At 40.5% G+C, this 23,859-nt stretch overlaps 1 protein-coding gene across 3 annotated transcripts in view; it reads left to right on the top strand.

Annotated features, from left to right (window-relative positions):
- LOC150081394 (cubilin-like) overlaps nt 1-23,859 on the top strand; it is a 196,386-nt gene that overhangs the window by 118,876 nt on the left and 53,651 nt on the right. The window contains exon 1 of one of the 3 annotated variants that reach the window (XM_090379779.1): nt 4,778-5,039. The exons of the other annotated variants lie outside the window; for them this stretch is intronic. The gene's annotated coding sequence lies outside the window, so the exon portion shown is untranslated. Of the gene's footprint in view, nt 1-4,777; nt 5,040-23,859 lie in introns of those variants that run through there. 3 annotated transcript variants of the gene reach the window in all.

The following is a 23,859-nucleotide window of genomic DNA, read 5'->3' as shown; positions in this document are numbered from 1 at the left end:
TTTGCATCTGCACAGACGATTATTTTAGTATTAGGGAGCGCGTGGAGGACATTTTGCAGGGAGAATATCTTCGCCGGGTCGGCAGTATAGCATAAAATTCTCCAATGGAGAGATGATCTGGGCACAGGCAGCCCATTCGTTGCAAAAGTGGGTTATTTTAGTAACCGTGAGGTCAGGGTTGCAGACGACCAGGGCAGCCCAGGGGTGTTGCCGTTATGTTGTACAATTTTGTACGTGAGTGGGTATCCTCTTTCTTGTGTGTGTAGGGTTCCTGGAGGAAGAGGATGTCAAGGTTGTCCTCGTCTACCTTTTTCTTTAGTTGCGCAGTGACTGCAATTGCCCGTTGTGCATTATGCTGTGCTAGAATCTTTATATTTACAAAGAGTTCCCATAATCTGTTCTTTTGGCTTTTAAGTACACGGGACAGTTACTGTCTCTGACAAAGTGGTCTGCTGGTAACTTTTCTCACTGTAGGCAGAGGTGTCAATGACAGCCAGTCCGCTAGTTGATATGCTCGGAAACGTTTCGTGAGTCGTCTGGTGTCCAGGACAATACGTGCCAATCGCCGTTCACTTCGACTGGTACCCGCAGTGGTGGTTGTGTTAGCTTCTTCGGACCATTCTGTCACACCTTCACTATGACGATCCTTGAACAAGCAACGATGCGTGCGGTTGTGAGATGCTGGCCTTCCTAACAGAGCAAATTGTTCTCCGTCAGACTCTGTCAGGTCCTTCCCTTTCCCCATTTCACGGATTTAATTGTGGATGTTGGAAATTCTTCATTTAACAAATACGCTACGTTGCCATGGAACCTTTTATTTATCCCAATGGTTGGATGCTGGAGTTCTGGGCAGGAAAATGATGCTTTTGCTCACCAATATCGTCAACTCAAGACCCAAACTAACGGCAAGTAGCAGAAGACACAGGTTGCTCAATACCATGCTGAATAAGAGGAGAACTCTTCCTGTACTGCTGCCACAGTACCTCCTCCAGTCATCATTAGATAGATCCAAACACGGCCACGATAATCGGAAATTCTGATCGAGCTTCCATCGTGCCAATTACAATGTCTCCATAATTCAACTTGTGCTGGAGCTCTTCCATAACTTCCAATACGTTGGGAGATACTATGCATCTCCTTGTAGTTTTCGATGAGGATTGAATCTACGTATTATTGTTCACAGGCTTGTGGTCATTTTTTTCGAAATCCTAAGTGTGTCCAGATACTTTTGGCAATTTAGTGATGCGAAAACATCTATAGCGACCCCTAACAACGGATTGTACGGAAGTTAAGAAATGACGTCACACTACACACGTGACTGGTGAGAAATGTGATGTAAAATACTGAAATTAAAACCAAAGCATACGGGGCTACGGTGGTCTTGTGGCAGCGTTGCTGGCTTGCTGAATAGCTGATCGGGGTTCGATTCCAGCTGTTACCCTCATGGGAATTTTCTCAGGGGCATTCAGCATTGAGTTTGGCGGTCTCAAACCGTGGTCGTGAGGTTTTTCACCGGGATTGACTCCTGTTTTCCCCTCACAACAGACAAACCGCCTTTCGCGACGAGGGGTACACGAAAATTTCTTAGGGCTAGGGACGCGAGTAGACTAAATTCCGCAGCGTTTTCGCTGCGGAATTTCCTCTTGAGGGAAGGGGGTTAGTGGGGCAGCCGCGCCACCATCATAAGGTGGGTTTGCGGGCAGTCTCTTTAATAATAGGCTATTTTAGCAAAATATAAGTTCATTACATAAAAGAAAAGGTAGTTGGTGTGCGCAGAACATTTCAATTCAGACGCGTTAGCAAACGTTTATACGCGAACAAAGAAAATTTCACATAAAAAATAAATAAAAGTATCCACACGTATCTTAGCCATACAATTAACTGCACAATTTGTAAAATACGTTACCATAGATGCCATAATACACCTGCTTCCCCCACCCAGCACGTAACAGTTCAACTCTCAGGACGGATTTTCATGAAATTTATATCGTGGACCTTTTAGAAAGATTTTTTGAACATTCTAAGTATCATTAAAATTGGACTAACAGAAATGCTACAATTATCCGTCCGTCCATCTGCATGTAATAACTCTTCCACTGGGAAGAGTTATTACATGCAGTGGAAAGTGGATTTTCTTTCGCAGCTGTAAGAAGGATTTGTCGACATTCCTTCCTATGTTTCATTAAAATCACACCAATAGAATTCTAGCAATTATTATTTCGAATATATATCACGTGGGCTATCTATATACTGCAGCTGAAGCACTGAATATTATTTTCTCTGTAAATCGTGAACTATTAATGTTTGCTAACGCGTCTGAAATGAAATGCTCTGCGCACACCAACTACCTTTTCTTTCATGTAATGAACTTATATTTTGCTAAAATGCTTATTATTAAATAGACTACCCGCCCGCAAACCCACCTTATGATGGTGGCGCGGCTGCCCCACTAACCCCCTTCCCTCAAGAGGAAATTCCGCAGCGAAAACGCTGCGGAATTTAGTCTACTCGCGTCCCTAGCCCTAAGAAATTTTCGTGTACCCCTCGTCGCGAAAGGCGGTTTGTCTGTTGTGAGGGGAAAACCGGAGTCAATCCCGGTGAAAAACCTCACGACCACGGTTTGAGACCGCCAAACTCAATGCTGAATGCCCCTGAGAAAATTCCCATGAGGGTAGCAGCTGGAATCGAACCTCGATCAGCTATTCAGCAAGCCAGCAACGCTGCCACAAGACCACCGTGGCCCCGTATGCTTTAGTTTTAATTTCAGTATTTGAGATCACATTTCTCACCAGTCACGTGGGTAGTGTGACGTCATTTCTCAAGTTCCAGTACATTGTTATGCGCCACGATGCTTGCACATTAAAAGAAGATAATAAACTAAGCGCTCCCTCCCTAAGGTAAGTGTCCAGTTGACCTTGAATTTCTTCAAATTGTCATGATCATCTATCTGGAAAGGAAACGTGTTCCAGCTAAGAGAAAACGTCCTTCAATCTAGTCTAAACCTCTTCCCCTGTACTTTTAATAGATGACCCCCTAATTCTTGAATTCTTTACAACAGTGAAGACTCCACCTTCATTCATTTTACTGGTCCCTAGTTGCTCACATAATCGCATGGTGAGATCGGCACCTTGTGCCGATCTCACCATCTTTGGACCTTTTGAAGAAGTCAGTCTTTTTTTTTTATCTAAAAAAAAAAGACTGACTTTTTATCTAAAAAAAAAAAGACGTTGACTAATTGCAATACTGTGTCCAGGCCTAGGCAAAGTATTGTAATTGTGAGAGTTTGACCTTCCTATCTTTACAGAATATTGTTCGATAAATCATTGATAGGATACCATCGGCCTTCCTGGCCACCTGTTTACACTGCTCAGAAAACTGCACATCTGCCCGTATCCCTTTCTTCCTCTACTATATTTAATTCAACCCCCACCAAGTGTATGAGTTATTTTGGGTGGCTATTCTCCAAGTGTAAGACATTTTGGTGCCATTTTTCTGACCAGTCTTGACGCCTGTTCAAATCATTCTGAAGGAACACTGCTTGGAACTGATCATTAACGACTCTCCTAATCCTGACATCACGCCTTTTATTCCTTCCTGAATGCCCATTAATGAAAATCCTCTGCCTTGCAGCCACCCTGCAGTCCAGCTTAGAATCTTTTCAGTAATCCCAACATGTTCCAGCTTAAACAGTAACCGCTCATGAGGAATCGTATCAAAATAGCTTACAAGGTTACTTAAACATAACTATGTTGCGTGACCTTCAGAATGCCATTTCTATCTAAATGTCCCTGGATTGCACTGCTACTCATTGCCTCTAAGATCTTCGCTACTACCGAAGGCAGGCAGGTGCGAACTGGTCTGTAGTTACCAACTTTTATGTATTGGCAATACATTGTCACTTCTGCAATCCACAGAAATTTCCCCATTCATCTTTGGACTTCCAGTGATAACAGCCATCATAATGATGGCTGTTATCACAGGAAGATGATGCTTGATGTCTCTTCGTTAAAATCATATGATAGTGCTTAAACTGGCCTTAAAACTCATCTCAGTTAACGATGCCAACGCACTTTCAGAACTCCACTCTGTGGTGGTGAAACAGTACCACTGATAGAAGTAAATGAGCCTGAAATGAATTTAAGTAGAAAGACTTTAAACATAACGGAATCATAGCCTTCATAGAACTGTGGAGCAAAGGATTTTGTCCATCCATTAATAATCTCTCTTATGTAGAACCGTCCCACGAGTTGCCTCGGTATTGTAACAGAAATAAAACAGCTTTCTTTCAAAAAGTCATATTACTTATTCATATATATATATATTTTATCTTTAAGAGTGGACAACACTTGACATTATTTTGAAATCTGTAACAAAAATCTCAGACATTTTCAATCAATTTTATTTAATATGTCTGTATTCTAGGAAAGGAGCAACCTCGTATTAAATTTTAAAAAAAATCATAAATAACTATAAATACTAACTATTTACTTTCCATAAAACGATATTAACCAAAATACACTTAAATATCGTCAAAAAAACACTCCCCACAAATAATACCGAAAGATCAAAATTTTTTTCCAACTACTGTACTTATTTTGCTAAACGACTGACGCTGCTCACTTTATTAAGAAAGCGACATCCCGACCTCAGGAGCACTTAATTTCCTTTCGCTACCTTGTCGGTAGAAGGGATGTCAATCACCGATGACGTCACAGATGCGTCGTAACTCCTCCTTCCACTTCCCCAGCATCCTCTGTCCCCGCATCGGCACTCGCATAGTGGGGGAGAAGAGGCGTCATGCTCTTGGCTCCATGATGCTGCTCGTGGCTGTGGGCTTTATTCTCATACTCCTGGTGGTGTTCCTCATTGTTATCATAGCTTATATGCAGAGCACGTTCCTGGACTTTGTTTAAACAAGTGCGCACGTGCCGTTGGACTACTCTTGACCTTCGAGCGAGCACCTGTTTCGAAAAGGGGGGAGAAGGCATCCAGCGGTGGCGTCGGAGGGTATCGGCGACAACTCCTTTAGGAGAACAGAGGTGGGTGAAAGTTTGCGCATTCGAACTTTAGTTTTTATCTTTCAAAGGAGAAAAGTTGTTTGAAATCAGTGACCTCTTCAGGAGGTTAAAGGAATACATTCAACTTATAAGTGAACGTTATGTATAACTCAGGATTAGAATTGTAGTGGATTACCTGTAGGTGGCGAATGATGCTCATGTTATGTCTATTTACAAGCAAAGCACTTTGCTTCCTATAGGAAAATCACACACGTATTAGCCTACTCAAAACCGCAAACATCTTAGCCTACTTAAATTTAAAGCACAAACATCTTAGCTACTTAAAGGTGACGAATGATGCTCATGTTATGTCTGTGTTTACAAGCAAGACTTTGGTTCCTATAGGAAAATCACACACGTATTAGCCTACTTAAATCAAAACTACAAATATCTTAGCCTACTTAAATCAAAACTACAAATACCTTAGCCTACTTCAATTTAAACTACAAACATCTTAGCCTACTTAAATCAAAACTACAAACATTTTAGCCTATTTAAGTTTTTTGACTTACATAGCTTGAATATCAACTTAATCACGTGACTTCACTATTAAATAGCAATGACCATTATTCAATCAACTAATTGGTGGATTACCAAACTAGCTTACAATTCCAACATATTTCTGAAACTGATAAAAGAATAAAATTTTAATAGATATTTTTAATTTTACCTTTTTATTTTAAATTTCAATTTGGTTTCTTCCAAATATATTTTATATTATATGCGACATGGAAAAAGTTCAATGTGCGCGTGCGCATTCTGTGCTGTTTTTAACATTTGTATTGATTTTCACAAAACAAACTTATGCTATTAATTAAGATTATTTAAAAAAAAAAAATCTGTACCATTGATGGTACAGATTTTTTTTTTTATTCAGTATTGGTAACTGGAAAGAGGTTAAAAACTTCTTGATGCAGCGATATAAATATATTTTTAATGATAGTACGAAGAGGTTTACTTCCAGGTTGTCATTGCTGTATGACTGCTTATTAGCCTACTTAAATCAAAGCTACAAATATCTTAGCCTATTTAAGTTTTTGACTTACGTAGCTTGAATATCAACTTAACCACGTGACTTAACCATTAACCTATTAAATATTAGCTATGAATATCAAAATAAATCAGGCTAAAATATTTCCTAATCTTTCTTTGATCAGAGGCTAAAGGTGAGATAAATAATATAGACTGGATAAAAGAAGAATCTTTGAAGAGAGGAGATAGAAACATCCAGAAGAAAATTTATCTTTTAAAAATATGCATCACAGAGAAACTAAGTTCCAAAGCATGGTTGCATCGAAGAATACGATAAATAAATCGATCTACAGAACCCATTTATATGCGATATTTGTTTAAAATAAAACGAAAGAAAGAGCGATTTATATACAAGCAGAGGTGATGGAGACGAGAAGAGAGACAGAGGGAAATAATATATAATGCATACGAAAGAGTGGACTGCCTCGCATTATAAATAGAAATGTGACGTCACATGTGTATACAAAAACTGTAAACACGATATCGTGTCTGAAAATGAGGCAGTGCTCAGAGAATTGAAACGAAGTGGTCCCACCATCAGCGAGTTTTACCCGAGAGGGAAGAAGTAGGAATATTTGGAGAGGTTCCCTCTACGAAGACAGGTACCAAACTCCACTGCCAAAAATAGCGCACACCGTTTGTTTGTGTGCGTTCGTTGCTGCGAGAGAGAAGGAATCGATAACTGCGCCCTTCAGTTCTCCTCCTCTTGTTCTAACCCTTCTTTGGCTTCCGTTTGACCGGACGACACGACCCAGAGTTACGCTGTTGCTTAGCGACGTAACGATGAAGTGGGCTACGATCCGTCGGTGTCATTCGTATTCAATCTGCGTTACAAACTACGAGTTGTTTTTTTCTCTCTCTTCATTTATTCCCTTCTATTTTTATCTTTTTGCGAAATAACCCTCAGAAGTGTGACTGAAAAACATACATCAAATAATAAATAACTCTCTGGTAAATGCAGAATTAGGAGAAATTATCCTATTTCCAAATTAAAATATTTATAGGTTTGTATTATCCTGGCCATCTGGTGGTTTCTGTCCCTCCTGGGACCTTGGAGATGCATTTCCTGGTGTTGATTATCTTGGTCTTGGATGGCTAACATGGATCCTTTGGTCTCGTGGAAGATCCTTCCGCTCGTAAGCCATCTTATCTATGTAGTCTCGATGGAGGTCATTGTAGTGTCTGCCTTCTTCGCCCATCTTTGTTTCTTCTTTCTCTGCGAGTGGGGAAACTTGTTGATGTTGAGCGGTCTGTGTTATCCTGGACAGATGCTACTGCAAGAGGATCTAGAAAAGTTAGGCAGATAGGTTGAAAAACGGCAATTAAAGTTTAAAATTGATAAATGCAGAGTATACTGCAAATGGGAAGCAGTGACCCCAGACTAGCGCCCTAGTTGGTAGTACAGTTGATAGGATGGCTGTCCTCCCCACACCGGGTGGAAAAGACCCGAGTTCGATAACGGGAGGATTTTTATTGGGCCGTTTTGTCAATAATATGTATGTATTTTGCTAGCAAGGTTAAGGAGGTGATTATTCCATTGTATAAGACAATGGTCGGGCCACATCTTGAATGCTGCATACAGGAAGGATGTGGAGCTATTGGAACAGATATAGAGAAGAGCAATGCGATTGGTGAGGGAAACAAAGGGGTGCTCTTACTAAGAAAGGCAAATTGCAGTGGCTGAAGAGCAGGCACGTACGAGGTGATTTGAATGGATTGAGCAAGCTCAATGCTGATGGGATTCTTCCTCTTGCTCAGACCACACGTATGAGGGGGTACAAATTGAAATTGAGGAAGGACAGTTGCAGAATAGATGTGCGGAAATTTGCCTTTAGCGAGCGGGTGGTTGATTGCGGGAAAAAATTTCCATCTGTTGTTGTTGAAGTTGATAGTTTAAATAAATTCAAGATATGACTAGACAAACTATTGGAGAGAATGAATAGGTGAAATGGGAGGTTTTTTTTTTTTTTTTTGGCTGATGATCTATGAACTTTCTTTCTTGTATAATTTGCCACTGCTAATCCCACAGGTTCTTTTATTGCCTACTGTTGTTCAATTAGGTGTCTCAAATTCCGAGGTATGGTCAGTCTCTCGATGGCCGACTTCGGGTGGTGTTGGCGGCTCTTGGTCATCATTATCCTAGTCGATCTCATAATCTCCTCCAGCTTAGCTTTAGTCCAATCTATAATTCGGAAGGGGTACGTTATTACTGGAACTGCGTAGGTGTTTATGGCTCTCACCATATTTCCGCCATTCAGCAGGTTTCTCGGTCTCTGATGGCATTCAGGCGGGCCTTGATCTCCTTGTGGTCTAACTGTTGCGCTTGCATCATCCCCAGATATTTGTAGGTATCTCTCAGTCATGGATCCAGTCCCTTCACCGGTCAACTGGTAGTTTTCGCCGAGTGGATTTCTCTGATGAAATCCATGTCTTGCTTTGAGGTACGGAGTCGAAGACCTTGTAAGATTTCCTTCTTCGTAGGCTTGCTATATACTTAATGCGCCAATGATAATTTTCACCCTTCTGCTGCTCTGCCATGATGTAAAGCGTATTTAGTGTCTGATGGCACTAAGGGTTTCCCCCTCCCCGCATTGCTTTCATTGTGGGTGTGACAAAGTTTACTGCAAAAGCCAGAGATTTAAAAGTGTATGGATATTGTATATGTGGAGTGTTGTTCTTCGGGCCATTTAGCCGTTGGGCCCCAGTTGGGACTTACTGTTGCCCACACTTAGCCCCGTGGAGACAGACCAGGTACACCAATTATTTTTAGATAAGTACTCTGGCAGGTCCTGCCACCTAGTTTCCTGAAATTTCAGTGGCTAGGACCTATTTGTAAAAAAAAAAAAAAAGGGTTGAGAAGCCAAGAGAGTTTGCGCATTAATTTGAATGCTTTAAATCTTGTTTGTGTGGGACATTCGCTGTTGACTTAGACAGAGTAGAGGGGGAGACTGAAGACTGGGGGTGAAAGTCAGAGTAGGAGGTCGATAGGGAAGGTGGCCCATGCCCCACCAGGAGGAAGAAGACAGAGTCTGTTTCCTCTCCCTAGGTGGTGGAAAGAAAGTACCATGCAAGGGAGCATTGGTATTGGATCGCCAGTGGGCGCCTTGGCAGAACAGCTGCAAGAGGAAGTCATATCAGGTAGTCCAGTGTTTCGTTTGACTGTGCTGTTCTGGTGTTGTATTTGTGGCACCCAGGTCCAGTCAGTGTACGATCATGTCTCTGTCTTATTGGTCATGTTTCGTGGTGGTTTCAGTTGAAGACAGGGGTCCACTCCTTTAAGAGTCCATTGACAGTTCCAGTTTGCAGTTAGTGAGTGTCTGGTACGGAGGTCTAGGACTGGCAATCAGGTGGAATGCTACAGTTCTGTTCGTGAGTCATGAGACAGAGTCTTCCAGTAGTTTTGAGTTTGGAGTCCTTGGGCTTGCTGCGCTATGGTTATCCGTTCCTGATATTGTCTTTGTAGGCTACTGTTGTCACACGGTTGTGCAATTCCGTCGCCATTTAGTGTTGGGGTGTCGGCCAGAGTCGGGAGATCACTAGTTCTTATGGAGGTGGCAGGGATCTTTGTCGTGAAAAGAGATCCTGAGCAAATTGGGTGAATGCCCTGTATTATTAGGTGTTCCTGGTTTCGGAGTAGGGAGTGGATCCTTGTGACCACCTAGCATCGCAGGTCTTCATAGATTTCACAGTCGTGTATGAGGTGCTCCCACGATTCCTCTTGCCGGCAGTAGCATTGCGGTGTTTCCGAGATCCCAAAGTCAGAGTTTTTTTCTGAAAGAGCCATATCCAGTCAGGAGATACGTAGTCCAAGTGAAAACTAGGCCGGAGGTTGCGGATATACCAGATTAATCTCAGGGATGAATTTTTTTGGTAACTGTGCCTTTTGTCGAGGCTGCCCATCTGTCCTGTCAGGTTTGTTTCAGGAATGTCATGAGTTGTGCCTTTTCCAGGATCTTGTTGGGGTCTGTAGTGAAGCCAATGCAAGTGCTTGTTCTCCCTTTAACAGTTGAAAAAGCAGCCCACAGCGGACATGACGTGCTGGCTCTACAAGTGGTCTGATATCTTCTTAGTTATGTAGCTACTCAGAGGATCTTGTACATTGTTGGAAGACAGGTCTATACCTCGCCGGGTTTCTGATGTCTTTGCTGTTAGCCTTTAGATGGATGATTTCTTGAATTAGAGATTCTGGGATTATGTCAAGGTGCCTTATCATCTGTGGACACACATGTCCACAGATGATAAGGCACCCTGACATAATCCCAGTCTCTAATTCTTATGTCGAGCGGCCCCTAAACGTTATTCAGGTCCGCCGTGGTACAGTGTGATAGCAGTAGTAGAAGCATGTGATGCAAGAAAGAAAGCTTATGTAGCATCGGCCAAAAAAAAAACACATCTATTACCTCTTGAATTTATTTAAGCTGTCAACTTCCACAACGCCAGATGAAGTTTGTTCCCGCAATCAACTACCCGATGGCTTTTCCGCACAACTGTCTTTCCTCAAATTGAATTTATGCCCCCTCAGGTACGTAACCTAAGCAAGAGAAAGAATTCCATGAGTATTGAGCCTGCTCAACCCATACAAGGATTTATACACCTCGCAGATGCCTACTCTCCAGACTGCAGTTTGCAGAACTTAAGCCTTTCTTAGTAAAAGCCTTTCCCCCCCCCCAGTCTTGTTGCCTCTCTCTGTACTCGTTCCAGCAACTCTACATCCTTCCTAAAATGAAGCCTGCAGACCTGTACGTAGTACTCAAGGCATGGTCTGACCATTTCCTTATACAGAGGGACAATCACCTCCTTTTCCCTGCTAGCAAAATTCCTGTATATCATCGACAATACCCCATGACCTGCTCTGGCAGCCTGTCTGCATTGCTCAGAAAACTTCATATCTCATTGCACAATTACTCCCAGGTCTTTTTCATTTTCTACCACCTTAAGTGTAGTACCACACAGCTGGTACGTTTCTCTGGGGTTACTTCTACCCATATGCAGTATTTTGCATTTGTCAATGTTAAACTTCAGTTGCCACATCTCAGTCTAACTTAAAGGATTTGGAATGAGCGCTGTTTATCCATAAAAGAGTTTTCTCTACCAGGTATAAAATCCAGACATGGTCGCAAAGAACCTCTTAGATCACTGTAGATGGGACAATGACATAACAGATGTTTCCAGTCCGAAGTCATACAGCTTTGCCTTAATAGAGCCATGCCCAGCGATCAAATATGAAGTATACATATTTGAGAAGGAGCATTTTTTGTTATAATTCCTTTTGTAGAGTTATCCCATCGAAGTTGCCATAACTTTATTAATTTATTCCTGGTCTCGGTATTCATGTTTTTAGTTATACTCAAAACTCAGAAGGAATATTTTTTCTTATTTTGTAGCTGAGACTGTTAAAAGCTAGGTGCAGGCCCAGAGACAAAACCCCAGCCAGGACTTGAAGCGCCATTGTTGATACCGTCCAGACAGGATCGAACAATAGCAAGTACCATGAATCTCTGCATCGTATGGATGCAGAGATGGCCCTATGGAACCACGCAACTGCATTGTAGTGTTTTACGCTTCAGTCTCCATTTCTGTCTTGAAATTTTTATTAACATTCGTGAATCGTTTAACTTTGGCAACAAGATGGTTGACGCGGGAAGTAAATCTTAATTTGTCATCAACAAACAGAGACAGCAGCCCTGTCATTAGACATGTGTTTTGGCTAATAACCAATCTACAAGTTCCTTCACTTATTTTCAAGCCCTGCCTTGTATGGAAGTGACCGCGGCCCGGCTAAAGTAAAAAAAACATTCTTTGCTTCTTGGAACGTGAGAAGTATAACTCACCATGAAGATCAAATTGATGATATTCTGATGCAAAAGAAAATTAAAATAGCTGTTTTGAGAGAGACAAAAAAAGAAACTCGAGGAGATCTACAGTGGTGTTAGAAAAGTAGAACGAACAAGAGCAGGAATATCAATTATGATTCACAAACCATGTCTACAAATAGAAAGAGGGTAGCTAACAATAATAGGCATGGTCCTCAAGAGGTACAAAATCTATTATAGATTATACCTTGGCAAACAGCAAAGTAGGAAAATTCATACTCAACACAAGAGTTTTTAGAGGATACGAAATTGAATGAGACCACTTCTTTGGTGACTACCTTGAGATTCCTTCCATCATGGCTGAGGCATAAAAAGGAGCAACCATCTCAAGAATGTCTACATGAAGTAAGCTCCCGAAATAAATAAGAAATTAACAAACTATCTTGTAGGAATAAATATAGAAGATAGATGGAGCAACCTTTGCAAAATCTTGGAAGAATCAGCTGTTTTTTTGTTGTTTGGTTTTTAGGAGCATTAGTAACTAAGGCCATATTGCTCCGGGATACGCGGTGGTCATTCCCTGACCTTTCCGCATCCTCCGTATTTGGTGGTGACGGGCTCGAACCCCGGTCTAATCAAGGAGCGTGTGCTGGAAGAATCAGCAGAGGCAACACTGGGTGTTAAAAGAGGTTGCGAAATTCAGCACTATCATTCACGAGAAAAGGAATGCATATAAAAATGGATAAACACAAAAAAAAAACTAGAAGATGAAGTGGAATATAAACGAAAAGAGCCATAGCCAGAAGATGAAACGAAAAAGTCACAAAGCTCAATGGAACAATTTTGTCACCAACTTAGAATAAGCCACGTACTAGAGTATACAAAGTAATAAGACAAATGAACAATAACTTCAAGGAAACAGTCAAAATTAATACAATAACGTTAGAAGATTGGCTCATCTATTATAAAATCCTATGGATCACCGTTGATCCTCCTCTGGCTAAAACATCTAACAACAATATAAGAGAAGTCCTTACTAATGAAGAACTAGAAACAGTACTTAAAATGGTAAAACCAAAAAAATTCAAAAATATCAATTGATAGCAAAAGAATTTGCTGTCAATAATAAGATAATTAGTTTTTCTCACAACTGGAACCTGCGAGCCATTGGTTTTAACTTTTGGCGGTCTTCCATAAATTAATTTATTCTTATTGATCATATAGGTTTTGGGAGGTCAAGTTTTTAGTTTATGAGTACGAGTCCATTCACAGAAATCGTTGAGAACTGTTTCTGCCTGAAGTTCTTGTGCAGAGCGAGCGAGACCTGCCAGAGATGGCGATCTGCATGAGTATTGTCAAAGTGGTGCAACAGCACAATGTTCCAAACAAGCAGTCCCATGATAGATCCTTGGGAGATACCCTCGAGAAAATACTCTGGACACAATCTGATGCTTCGACACCACAAGAATCTTTCTGTTCTGTGAATAACTACGGACTAGATGATAAAGCTGGAGAGAACATGGTTAAGTCGATCGAGGGGCGCGCTCCACCAGAAAGAATCGAAATCGACAAAGATCCAACTTGTAGTTTGATGATTCGATAACCTAAATCCATCTTGGTGAAGCGAAATTATTTTTATAAAATAAGTTTGTTATTCTTATTGCAATAAGACGCTCCAGTAAAGATACCGATTGGTAAGATTCAGGGTCAGAGGAAGGCTTGTTCGGTTTAGGGATAATTTTATAATAGTTTAATTAGTTAAACAGTTGTTGAATAACTCGTGGAATTTTATTATAAAGTGTTCTCTATGAGGACTAGTCCAGGACATTTTTTAATGTTGATTTTAGAGAGTCTGTTTTAATTAATCCAAAGTGAAAGAGTCAGTTATCTCCTCTGGGGATATGTTCACAAGAATCGGGGAGTCTGTTGCCCTCTTGTCCGATGTTAATGTAGAAGGCTCTCTGGTTTTCATCTGGACACTTTCCCTGTATCGGCGAAGTCTCTTGATGAGTGCAAGGAGGTTATACTTGAGGATGTCTAGGTATTCTTCGATCCTCTGATTATAGGTCTTGTGTTTGCTGTGGATGGTCTTCTTACTTCTGTTACCCTGTTGGTCAGTTGGCCTATCTTCTATCATCTGCCGTAGCCTTCTTTTCCAGGCCTTTGGTTCCTTCTCTATGCGTTTTGTTTTCTGCTGATCTCTGGTTTCTCTTCCATTCAGCCTGGTGGCTGCTGCAGCGGTACAGTAAATGACTGTGCGGATGGCACTAGAGTTACTTCGTTATTGTTGAGGTAGTCGGGTGTTATTCGCCGATTGAGGTGGTCTATGACTTGCCATTGGATTCTGTATGGTGGGGGTATTCTGCTGTTCTGGATATCGCAACCCCCGTCTGTTTCTAATTCGCCCACTGCTTGTTGAACTTCTTGTATTTGCTGTTCCCCCTCTAATTCTGGTTCAGTTGTGTCTGTATTCTTTGAAGTTGATGGGTCACATCTTGCTTGATTTTTTCCAAGATTATCGGAGCTATCAGGTTCTTCATGACGATGGTCCGTCTCTGGTCTGCTCTTCGGTTATCCGAACACTCAGGAACCGATCCAGCCACTTGGTGTGCAATGCCTTGGCTTTTTCTTCCTTCCTAAGTGGTCACTAGTGAGGCTGCACAAGAACTTCCTGTTGGTTGGGCTGTATGGTCTTACCCTTTACTTGTAGTAGCAATGGAGCAAGTTTGTGCTGTCCCCATAGCACAAACGTGCTCCATTGTCTTCCTCGGGAGACAATCTCTGACTTTTTGAATCGATCCCTTTGCCTGAACGCGAGTGAATGTATCCTGCCACACTCGATATTTCTACTTGCCATCTGCATCCAGCTATGGAGGTGGACCTCTTTATTTTTGGCTTTTTGCATCGACTGGTGGGTGATAGTTATTGGTAGCAACAAGAATCCTTAGCCATCACTTCGACTTTGGGGAGGAAGTCCGATTAAGTGAATTTCGCGATTTTTCTTTTTCCGCGGCAGGATTTGAATTTGTGATTCGCCATCGGCCAGGCGTCGTAACTACTGAACTAATGCCGCTCCCCCCCCCCCCCCGTTTTATGTCACGGTCTGCCCAAAGAGGGTAGTTTGTTGCTTGGAACAAAGAACATAGTTCATAAATCATTGGTAGACCCCAAAACTGTTCTCCTTTCACATAAAGCATTCATAAACTGAAACAGTTTATGAATGCTTTACCTCAGGAATGTCCCTGCTTCAACTACTTTTGTAGGAAATTCCCATCGATCGCTCAAGAGCAACTAAAAGAAGTTATGTTTGTTGGATCTCAAATTGTCAAACTGATGAGGGACCAAGAATTTGAGGGACTACGAATAAAAGAGAAACACTGATATGGATTAGCTTCAGGTCTGCTGTTGAGAGTTCCTAAGGGAACAACAAGGAGCCAGATTACAAGAATATAGTTGAAAATATGTTGGTAAACTTCAAGGAGCTGGGCTGAAACTTGAGTGTCAAGGTACATTTTTACACACCCACATCGACTAATTCGCAGAAAATCTAGGAAGTGTTAGTGAAGAACAGGGTGAGAGGTTTCACAAGGATATTAAAGACATGGAGATGGAATGTCAACATAATGGCTGTAAAGTAGAAGAATTTACAATAAAATCAAAGGAACGAAAATTTGACTCATCGTAGATCAGTTTTTATAATGAGAGGTCACTGTTTAGTGGACTTCTTACTACACTGCCCTTTTTAATACAGTTTTCAACATGTATTTGAATATAAAAAGTCCGAAAGAAAGGCCAAAAATTTCCTCCTTGCTTCTGAAAACATTAACTGATCTACTTTGAATGATTATTACTAGGTATTCTCGGCTCTTAGGGGGTTATTCGGGGCTTGGGGGGGGGGGGAGGGACAGGCATTCTGTTTGTTATCATACACTTAGTCTAAAACACCGATGGATCCAATATCTTTCTATTTCAGAAGATTTAGGAGAAGTCCGGTTGGTCTGCCTCCCTAAAATCCACTCACGCACACCTCCGTGGTAAGCCCTGTTATGTCACTTTGGTGGCAACAAACAGTAGAGTGGTTCTCTTCAAGACATCTGGTCTGAACAGGAAAAGAACAAACCCTCCAGCACATGACAACACGATGAAGCAAATGGCCCTCAGTCCCCAGAGGCTTTCACTTCCCCCTCTTACGGCACATAAGTTTATCAAGTGGAAATCAGTTGTACACCAGTGGAAACAGTGAAAATAACAAAGGTGGAGTTGGCTTTCTGGTCCATAAAGATATAAAAAACAACTTTTTGGAATTCAAAATTACATCACCAAGGGTGTCAAGACTACAATGATTTATGCACCAACATCGAGCCATGATGATAAAGAGATTAAAGAAATGTACACCGAAATTGAGAGTCTTCTAGATGAGCAGAAAACCCACTACACTATCATTATGGGGGACTTCAATGGTAAGGTTGGAAAGAGACAAAACAGTCCAGAAAGGGGAACTATAGGAAGTTTTGGAATTGGTGAAAGACTTGTGGAATTTGCAGATTCTCAAGGACTGTCAGTAATGAGCACTTTTTTCAAGAAAAGGGTGGACAATGAAAAGCCCAAATGGATTAACAACTAATCAAATCGACTTCATCCTCACTAACAGAAGATATAAAGTGAATGATGTTACCGTCCTGAACAAAGTAAATGTTGGAAGTGATCACAGAATGGTAAGATGCACACTTGATATAAATATAAGAAAAGAAAGGTAAAAATTGACTCGAGTAAATAATACGAAGGTCTTTGAAGTAACAGAAGAGGAGAAAAAACAGTATGTCTGGAACTTAAGAACAAGTTTCAGCTTCTGCAAACTATTCAGGACCAAGATATCGACGAGGAATATTTCTGAAAGTGATAAAGCCCGTGAAACCCATAGGTAAAAAGAAATCCAAAGCAAAGAAGAAAAAATTAGTCAAGAAACGCATGTCATGATGAACTGAAGACGACAAATGAAGAGCAAGATAAACACTGACAAGGACGGACAAAATGGAGTATAGTGAGTTATGCAAAGCCATTAGAAAGAGACTCAGAGAGGACATAAGAAGATTTAACACAAGAAAAGTAGAACAAACATTAAAGGAAGACAAAGGACTTAAATCAACAGCCATGAGCAGTAATACAGAAAGACAAATGATACTGAAACTGAAGAATAGCGATGGTGTACTTATAAACAGCAGAGAAGGCATAATTCAAATAGCAGAAGACTACTATAGAGAATTATACAAGGAGCAGGGGAATGATGCCAGCAGTGGGGAAGATGGATCGCAAATTAAAAACACCTACGACATACCCGATGAGGTAGAACATGCATTGAAGAAAATAAAGAATCAGAAAGCCCCGAGGGAAGGTGAAGTTACTGTAGAGTTGTTAAAATTGGGAGGAAGAGACATAACACAAAAACTGGCAAGGCTCTTCACAAAATACATTAGGAAAGGCGTCACGCCTAAGGAGTGGAATAATGCAATCATAGTTTTGCTGCATAAGGAAGGAGATAAATCAGAAATGGGAAATTATAGACCAATTAGCTTGTTATCCCACATCTACAAGTTGTTCACAAGGGTCATTACTAACAGATTAGAAAGAATACTTGATGAGAATCAACCGAAAGAGCAAGCTGGCTTTAGGACAGGATTCTCAACTACGGATCACGTTCACGTAATATCACAGCTAATGGAGAAAGCAAATGAATATAAAAGACCATTATGCCTGGCATTTGTGGATTATGAAAAGGCATTTGACTCCATACAGCATAAGGCAATGTTTCGGGCACTGATAAGACAAGGCATAGATACCCCATATATTATGATTTTGAAGAAAATATATGAGAGTGCTACCTCCTTTATTAGACTAGACAAATTTAAAATTGAGAAGGGAGTTCGACAAGGAGACACAATATCTCCGAAGTTGTTTACTGCTGCCCTTGAGGAAGCTTTCAGAAAATTAGACTGGTCGCAGAAAGGAGTCAATGTGAACGGAGAGTACCTAAACCATTTACGATTTGCAGATGACATTGTGGTCATAAGCCACGATCCCAAAGAATTAGAGGAAAATCTTAATCAGTTATGCACAGTTAGTAAGGATTTTGGACTAAAGATGAATATGGCTAAAACAAAAGTAATGATGAACAAGTATGCCACGGAAAGGGAAATAATGATTGAAGGAGCCGTAATTGAAAAGGTGGAGTCATATACTTATCTTGGACAAGTCAATAGCTGTAATAGTGATAAATGGGTGGAAGTAAAGAGAAGAATAAATCTCGGATGGATAGCATTCGGGAAATATAGTCACATACTGAAGAGCAATGTCCCAGTTTGTCTGAAACGTAAAATCATGAACCAATGTATACTCCCCACCATGACCTATGGAAGTGAAACTTGGGCACTCACCAAAAGAATGGAAGAGAAGCTGAGAACTACACAGCAAAGAATGGAACGAATTATACTGGGAATCAGACTTAGATAAAAAGAGAAATACATGGATTAGGCAGCAAACTCAAGTAAGGGACATTCTTATCAAAACTAAACAACTGAAATGGACTTGGGCAGGACACACAGCTCGAAGACATGATGACAGATGGACTAAGAAAATAACAGAATGGAAGACAACGACGGAGAAGGACACATGACGTTCGCGAGTTTTGGGTAGTAAATGGATGGCCATTGCACAAAACAGGAGGAAATGGAAAGTTGCTGGAGAGTCCTTCATTCTACAGTGGATTGAAAATGGCTGATGACGATTCTAGGCTCTTTGGCGGGGATTTTCAGGTCTGCATTTGTATGTGTACCAAAATAAATTTATAATATTTTTGTTGGTTTTGGACTCTTAAGAAATCTCTTTCAACGGTCTTTAAAAATTGTACGATGTTAAATGTTCAGTAAAAATGTTTCGAGTCTTTTCAATCAATATTTAACATCACTATCTCACAAACAATTATGTTAACTTCTGTGAACGTTTTCTCTTTTATAAGCTGAAATAACTAGACATCTTCCAGTGGGATCTCAAAAATCGATAAAATACATGTAAAAATTACCTTATCGATTCTTTTTTCAGATTCCTAAACTTGCACAAGCGAGACGTGATGCTTAATTGGCAGTACTGATTAATCCTAGGATTAGTCAGTCTAAGATTTGCCAATTAACACATAATTAGCGTTTTCAGGTACCTGGATGCTTTATTTCTAAGGAAGTAGAACTGCCATAGTTAGAGCGCTGCACATGCGAATCATCAGAATATTATGTCCAAAATGTTCGTGCATTCTCAATAAATGTTCAACTGTTCAGTTGAGTCTTGAAAATTACAAACCCATTTAATGAAACAAAAGACAGCCAGATAAGGTATATTAACTCCTAATGGTCCTAGTTGCCTTCGCTGTTCCAGAGTGTCCAGGAATCCAACAAAAAATTGTGCGGTGGCCACGTGTATGAATTTTCATTAACTGAGACCAGATTTTCTGTATCAGAGGATGATTACTGGAGCGTTTACATTGTATACAATTCATGGCACTTAACCAATCGGTTAAGTGCCATGACTTCTTTTATGTTCTCGAGAGCTAATAGGATATCATATAACTCTGCGGTATAAGTACTACATTCTGAGAGATGCTGATTGCCGATGATAGCATCCGGCAAGAACACGGCTGTACCAACTTTATTGGCAGTCTTGGATCCATCTGTATATAGATGTACGTAACTTCTAAACTGATTGGTGTGAGCCAGATGTAATTGTCTAATGATAGTGTCTGGAAGATTATTCTTCTCCCATTTCTGAAAATATCTGTCAACGTATATTGTGGGTATTTGCCATGGCTGGATTTCCATGCTGGTATCCTGCAGTATGTTATTCATATTGAGTCTCCAGCTTAGAGCTTGAAGCCTAATGGTTTGTTGAGACGTGATTTAGTTTGATAGAGGTTTCCCATTTTGGTCTGAAGAGATATTGCCATATCGGGTGATGTGGAGGGCTGCTGATTTTGGTGGCATAATTTAGGAGAAGAATTTGTCGTCGAAGGTCTAGTGGGCGTTCATGGGCTTCCATATATAGACTTACAATTGGAGATGTACGAAAGGCCCCCAGTGCAACTCGAAATGCACTGTGATGAATGGGATCAAAGCTATTTCAGTACACTTGGCCTGGCTGAGGTTTTGCAGGAGATGCATGGTCTAAGCGGGATCTAATTAATAACCACTAATAGAAAAAACTATGACGTATGCCGATAAACTTAAATCGGGCAGTATGGGGGAAGATAGGAGTAGATCATTTGAAATTTATAACAAGGTGCTAACTCAAAAAAAGATTCTGGACGACACAGGGTGTAAAAAAGAGCAGGTGAGAATTCCAGTTTGCAAAATAGTCAGGAGGTAAGGGAGGCAGTAGTTCATACCCTTAAAAATGACTATAAGGAGATTAAAATACTGGGGTGATTTATGATAAACCAAAATTTAATGACCCTACAGTATTAATTTATGACGTTCCGAGAGAGTTAACCAAGGAGGACATGGTAGAAGATCTCTTCTGTAAAAATTTAAAGCAGCATGGTTTTGAAAGAGATGAAGTGTGACAGGGGGTAACTTTCCGATTTCAATCAGGAGTTAAAGCAAAAACTACAAATTGGATAATTGGTTTTTCTCCGAGTTTATTAAGATGTATTTTATATAAAGATAGGATATTTTTGGACTTCTCCTCGTATAGATTTCGAAGGTTTACTGTTGTAACACAATGCTTTAAATGTCTAGGTTATGGGCACACTGCACAGTACTGTCAACATAAGACTGTGTCGTGTGGGCTTGTTTATTAAGAGATCAACCGGCCAAATGCAAGAGAAGAAAAAAAGATTGTAATCATTCGGTACTGGACAAGAATTGTCCTGAGTACCAGAGGGCTGTTGAAATATCTAATTTGAATACTAACAATGAGTAATTTAAATCGTAGGGAAGATAGTGGGAGGATCTCTGAGCACGTGGGAACATTGAAAATTATACAGATGAACTGTCAACATTCTCAAATAGTAATGGATGAAGTTAGAGTGGTTATGAGTGAGAGTCAGAATGATATAATATGTATGCAAGAACCATATTATGTCCTCCAAGGAGGGTGTAAAGTAGCAGGATTCCACTTTCTTCCAGAATTAGCGTCTCTTCGTAGACGAGTCAATTCTGCAAGAAGAGAAGAAGACGATCGTTGCCAGCTCAGGAGGTCGAATGGTTTAAAACCAATTACAAAAATAAAAAGAAACTATACTGTAAAGCAATTAGGCAGCATAAGACTCAATCGTGGCAGAATTTTGTAAAAGAAACAGGAAATAGGGAGCCGTGGGGTTTATTGTACAAAATGTCTCGCAATAAAGTTCCCCTAGGAGATATATTTTACAGTGTAGAAGATATGTTACATGAACCTACATTAGATTGGTTTTCTTCAGTTGCTGCAATAGTGAACAGCCTTTATAAGTGTGATGATATCGGACAAGACACTGCTGATCAGCTTAGAATAAGAATGGAATCCAGAAATATGGAAGTTCGCAATTTTAAAGATGATCCTGAAACCAGGGAAGAGTCCTTCTGAGCCAAGAGCATACCGGCCGATATCTTTATTGGCTAACCTAGGGAAGATATATGAGAGACTTTTAGCCATAAGATTAGATGAATTATTAAAAATTAATCGTACAGTTCAAACAAATCAATATGGATTTAAACAGGGAAAATCTGCTGGACGCTGTATATGGCAGTGTCCATAGACTTCGAGGGGGCGTTTGACTCACTGTGGTGGGAGAGTGTATTAAATGTGTTAGTAAAGATGAGTTGTTCGTATCAATTATACAAAGTAATAGGAAAATATCAGTAAGAGCACGACATTTAGTCTACGACACACTGGTATACCGCGGATGCCCCCAAGGCTGGGAGCCTGTGTGTTGGAATCTTGTATTAGATCAGTGGCTCTCTCGGAGTCTTGAACATTGTCATCGTATAGCATACGCAGATGATTTGTGTTCCGGGGTCTTCAAGGTTGGTCTTGGAGACAAGGATTAAGGAAATATTGGAGGATCTGACCCAATGGGTTACATTACATAAGTTGAATATCTCTTATGTGTTAATACTATGTCAGGCCCATTGAACAGGCATTATTTCCTCACAGAGACAATAGGTGGAGATAGGCATATGCCTAGGGGCCGCCATAAACAGGGAACATACATACACTTGGTTATAGAATCAATCCTGATGGCATAAAGTGTTGCGCTCAGCACTGATCCCTGGGGAACTCCCTCTTCTTGTACGTATGTTTCAGAAAGTGACGAGTGGAAGCGGACCTGGAAGGATCTGTTAGATAGAAAGTTCTGAATATATTTCGGGAGATGACCCCGAAGAATCCCATAAAGCCAAGTTGTATCAAATGCTTTTTCGATGTCAACGCATATCATAACAAAGTGCTCATTTCTTAGAAAGGCGTTCCGAATATTTGCTTCCGCTTTGATAATGAGATCAAGCGTCGATCTACTTCTCCGAAAACCATACTGGCTTGGACTCAGAATGTTTTGGGTCTCCAAATACCACGTTAGTCGGGCGTTAACTATTTTTTCCATTGTTTTACCCAAGCAACTTGTTAGGGAGATAGTTTGTTGGATCTGTTTGGTCTTTTCCTAGTTTCGGGAAGGCTAGCACATAAGAATGGCACCAACTGGTGGTGTAATATTCCTCTAAGAAAATTCTATTATAGAGTCTTAAGAGAGCACTTAATGATCTTTCACTTAAATGGGAAATCATTGCATAATGAATTCCATCAGGACCGGGAGCACTGTTTTTCATTTTTGTGAGGGCATTAAGCAATTCGGTCATGGTCAGTGGCAGATTGTATGAATGTTGGAGAGTGGTATTAAAATTCAGTTTATACTTTTCTGTACTGCATTTTAGCATCTGAAAGGCTGGTTCATAGGCCGAAACAGCTGAGAGCGTTTCAAAAGTGAGCCCAAAGCATTAGCAGTTTCCACAGGTTCAGAAATAGGATTGGAGAAGTAGCATGTGCGTATTTGCCATTGATACGTTTGATTTTTTTTTTAATCTGTTTATGGTGGCAGCATAGCGTGCCCATGCTTTTTTTTACTCATTCGTCTTACATGACGAGCCTTAGCCCTTGCTCTCTTAAACTGTAGGAGGTTGGATGTTTTCCAAACTGATTCCAGTATTTATTCCTTTCTCTTTTAGCAATGCTACATGCTTCATTCCACCACATTTTTGGATGGAGTCAGATTTTAAATGATGATTTCGGGACAGCAGATTCAGCTGCTGTCATTATTTGCTGTGCAATATAGCTTATTGCAGAATCAATCTTGTCGATTGCAATGATAGTGGAATCTAAATGAGCTATTTCTTTTGATATTAAGTCCAGTTGGCCTTGTCAAATTTCCAAATTGTTCTAATGGTACTCTGTGGAGGAGAACTTGTACAGAGATTACAGATGATCGGAAAGCGATCACTACCAAGCGGGTTGTCAGTAACTGTCCAGTCTATGAGTGGAAATATTGTTGGGGAACATACTGATAGATCAATGACAGAGCTTGAACCAGATGCACATATCTGAGATCACCGGTGTTTAAAATAGTTAGATTTTCTTTATCCAAGAATTTATCAATTATTTGTCCTCTGCAGTCAAGACGTTGAGAACCCCATAGGGGATTATGGCCATTCCAGTCACCCAGAATACAGAAAGGAGCAGGTATTTGTCTTACTGGGTCATCTAAATCAGCAAGGATGTAAGCGTTGTTTGGTGACAGATACAATGAGACTAATGTTATCGTTATGCCAATGGTGATACGGGATGCAATTGCCTCCAATGGTGTTTGCAAGGGAATGGGTCTGGAGGGAATTAAAGAGTTTACTAACAGCGCTACTCCTCCGTGTGCTGCATTAGAGCAGTTTCTATCT

This window comes from Mastigoproctus giganteus, chromosome 8 (assembly GCF_048544385.1).
Source record: "Mastigoproctus giganteus isolate SK-2022 chromosome 8, ASM4854438v1, whole genome shotgun sequence".
In the NCBI taxonomy this organism is placed as follows: Eukaryota; Metazoa; Arthropoda; class Arachnida; order Uropygi; family Thelyphonidae; genus Mastigoproctus; species Mastigoproctus giganteus.
Note: the sequence above shows the minus strand (reverse complement) of the source record. Positions and strands in the feature narration are given on the sequence as shown.